This window comes from Oncorhynchus masou, chromosome 21 (genome assembly GCF_036934945.1).
Source record: "Oncorhynchus masou masou isolate Uvic2021 chromosome 21, UVic_Omas_1.1, whole genome shotgun sequence".
NCBI classification, from domain to species: domain Eukaryota; kingdom Metazoa; phylum Chordata; class Actinopteri; order Salmoniformes; family Salmonidae; genus Oncorhynchus; species Oncorhynchus masou.
The window spans coordinates 37,402,379-37,406,759 of NC_088232.1; positions in this window are offsets into that span (position 1 = coordinate 37,402,379).

A 4,381-nucleotide genomic window follows, 5' to 3' on the forward strand; every position below is an offset into this window, starting at 1 on the left:
GTTTTTAATCTAGGAAACTTTTATTTAGTACCTTTGGTGTACTTTTGTTTGCTCCGCATGCAAGTTACTATATGTGCTGTATGGCTGCGTTTACAAAGACAACCCAATTCTGATCTATTTCCAATAATTGACCAAGATATTAGATATTTTTCAGAGCTGAAGACCAATTAGTGATAAAAAAGATCAGAACTGGGCAGCCTGTATAAACATTTAGTGCAATCCTAGCTCCTTTGGACGTCCCTAGCCTAAACCCTAACCTTAACCATTCTAAATGTCAATTTAAATGGTGTAGGGACGTCGTAAGAATCCTGGATACCCTGTCTAAACGCAGCCTATGCAATGTTAACCTATAGTGCAAAAATGGACAACCTCCTCTCACTTTATAAACATGGACACTGAGCCATTCTGTAAAAACATGGCTTCTGTGAGGAGATGATAGCATAATGTGTAAATTATATGGCTTTTATATTTGTTTAATAACATTTATTCCATTCAATCATCCCATATCCTATGTTATGATCCTGGTGATTTGTACGGTTGTGGCTATCAGTACAGCTTCATTTAGTCACACCAAGAAAAACTATAGTCTGTAGCCATGAACTACTACTGGTAGGGCCAGTCATGTATAGCCATAAAGGACATTTTGGTGACCTTATTTGACCTTTTCTGCTGCTTTTGAGACATGGTTTGATCCCTCTTTCGGGCACTACTTGTTGAGTAAATAAAACACTAAACAATCATAATACAGTAACTATTGGTCACTCTATATGTTCCGGGCCTCTTCTGATGGCATTGAGGAGTACACCACATGAGTAACTGGCTTTATCAATAAGTGCATCGAGGACATTGTCCCCACAGTGCTATGTACATACCCCAACCAGAAGCCATGAATTACAGGCAATATTCGCACTGAGCTAAAGGGTAGAGCGGCCGCTTTCAAGGAGCGGGACTCTAACACAGTAGTTTATAAGAAATCCCAGTATGCCCTCTGACGAACCATGAAACAGGAAAAGCGTCAATAAAGGACCAAGATCGAATAGTACTACACCGGCTCCGAAGCTCGTCAGATGTGGCAGGGCTTGCAAACTATTACAGACTACAAAGGGAAGCACAGACGAGAGCTGCCCAGTGAAACGAGCCTACCAGACAAGCTTCCCAGTGACACGAGCCTACTAGACAAGCTAAATAACTTCTGTGCTCGCTTCGAGGCAAGTAACACTGAAACATGCATGAGAGCATCAGCTGTTCCAGACGACTGTGTGATCACGCTCTCGGCAGCTGATGTGAGTAAGACCTTTAAACAGGTCAACATTCACAAGGCCGCAGAGCCAGACGTATTACTAGGACGTGTACTCCGAACATGCGCTGACCAACTGGCAAGTGTCTTCACTGACATTTTCAACCTCTCCCTGTCTGAGTCTGTAATACCAGCATGTTTCAAGCAGACCACCATAGTCCCTGTGCCCAAGAACACTAAGGTAACCTGCCTAAATTACTACAGACCCATTGCACTCACGTCTGTAGCCATGAAATGCTTTGAAATGCTGGTCATGGCTCACATCAGCACCATTATCCCAGAAACCCTAGACCCACTCCAATTTGCATACCTCCCCAACAGATCCACAAATGATGCAATCTCTATTGCACTCCACACTGCCCTTTCATACCTGGACAAAAGGAACACCTATTTGAGAATGCTAATCATTGACTACAGCTCAGCGTTCAACACCATAGTGCCCTCAAAGCTCATCACTAAGCTAAGGATCCTGGGACTAAACACTTCCCTCTGCAACTGGATCCTGGACTTCCTGACGGGCCGCCCCCAGGTGGTGAGGGTAGGTAGCAACACATCTGCCACGCTGATTCTCAATTCTGGAGCTCCCCAGGGTTGCGTGCTCAGTCCCCTCCTGTACTCCCTGTTCACCCACGACTGCATGGTGTGGGATCCTGTATTTTACATTATAGCCATTAGTATATATATGATTAAATATTATCTGATGTTGGTTGTGTGAGGTGTCTGCATTTGTGCATTGGAGCATCATTATGAGATTAAACAACTGCTTGCTACTTGCCTGTTTGTGTGTGACAAGAACTGAGTAACATGGCGTGACCTGCATGTTGCAAAACTGTCGATAACAGCCCAGCAGATGCTTTGTCCTTGTGTTTGTATGTAACAATATTGAGCACATGGTGTGACTTGCTGTATCTTACAAAGTTGTGATAGGAAGGGGTGGTCATCACAAGGTTTAACTGAGATGGAAAAATACTGAACAACACAATAGCAGGAACTGAGCAACTGTTATAACTAGGGGGTGATACCAGAACAGTAGGAATCTATACATCGACGGAGGGAGGACTCCAAGAAGCGCCAAGAGGCGGGGACCCGCCTGAGCGCCTGCGATAAGCTGAGCAAGTTTAAACCACGCCCAGTCTCTCTATAACAATGAGTCACCGATTGTATACTATGTATTTTTTATTAGCTAAGTAATAAATGGCAAATGCAACTTTCGTATATATGGGCTCACTGTAATACCACGCAGGGCAGAACAGAGAACTGACAAGATGTATGTGAACAGTGTTCTTATACTGTGATAGACATTGTCCCAACCCGTCTGTTGGCCTTTCACAGTATAAGAACACTGTTTACATACATCTTGTCAGTTCTCTGTTCTGCCCTGCGTGGTATTACAGTGAGCCCATATATACGAAAGTTGCATTTGCCATTTATTACTTAGCTAATAAAAAATACATAGTATACAATTGGTGACTCATTGTTATATTTATCCTGATACCAGATTCGAATTTACGCAACTCTAACAATGGCCAGGCATTACTCCAACACCATCATTAAGTTTGCAGACAACACAACAGTGGTAGGCCTGATCACCGACAACGACGAGACAGCCTATAGGGAGGAAGTCAGAGACCTGGCCGGGTGGTGCCAGAATAACAACCTATCCCTCAACATAACCAAGACTAAGGAGATTATTGTGGGCTACAGGAAAAGGAGGACCGAGCACGCCCCCATTCTCATCGACGGGGCTGTAGTGGAGCAGGTTGAGAGCGTCAAGTTCCTTGGTGTCCACATCAACAACAAATTAGAATGGTCCAAATACACCAAGACAGTTGTGAAGAGGGCACGACAAAACCTATTCCCCCCCAGGAAACTAAAAAGATTTGGCATGGGTCCTGAGATCCTCAAAAGGTTCTACAGCTGCAACATCGAGAGCATCCTGTCTGCTTGCATCACTGCCTGGTACGGCAATTGCTCGGCCTCTGACCGCAAGGCACTACAGAGGGTAGTGCGTACGGCCCAGTACATCACTGGGGCTAAGCTGCCTGTCATCCAGGACCTCTACACCAGGCCGTGTCAGAGGAAAGCCCTAAAAATGATCGAAGACACCAGCCACCCCAGTCATAAACTGTTCTCTCTACTACCACATGGCAAGCGGTACCGGAGTGCCAAGTCTTGGACATAAAGGCTTCTCAACAGTTTTTACCCCCAAGCCATAAGACTCCTGAACAGGTAACCAAATGGCTACTCGGACTATTTGCATTGTGTGCCCCCCCCAAACCCTCTTTTTATGCTGCTGCTACTCTCTGTTTATCATATATGCATAGTCACTTTAACTATACATTCATGTACATACTACCTCAATTGGGCCGACCAACCAGTGCTCCCGCACAGTGGCTAACCAGGCTATCTGCATTGTGTCCCACCCACCAACCCCTCTTTTACGCTACTGCACCTCTCTGTTCATCATATATGCAGAGTCACTTCAACCATATCTACATACTACCTCAATGTACATACTACCTCAATCAGCCTAACTAACCGGTGTCTGTATGTAGCCACGCTACTTCTATAGCCTCGCTACTGTATATAGCCTCGCTACTTCTATAGCCTCGCTACTGTATGTAGCCTCGCTACTTCTATAGCCTCGCTACTGTATATAGCCTCGCTACTGTATGTAGCCACGCTACTGTATATAGCCTCGCTACTTCTATAGCCTCGCTACTGTATATAGCCTCGCTACTTCTATAGCCTCGCTACTTCTATAGCCTCGCTAATTTATATAGCCTTTTTTTAATGTTGTTTTATTTCTTTACCTACCTTGTTCACCTAATACCTTTTTTGCACTATTGTTTAGAGCCTGTAAATAAGCATTTCACTGTAAGGTCTACACCTGTTGTATTCAGTGCAAGTGACAAATAAACTTTGATTTGACAATCCTCAAACATAATGGAGGATACAGAAAATAAACAATGTATTTACACTGGGTCTAATGTGTGTGTGTGTGAGAGGGAGGCATGTTTTTAAAAGCACACAGAATTTCCTCAAACTATACAAATTAAGCAAGTATTTTACCAATATCAATAA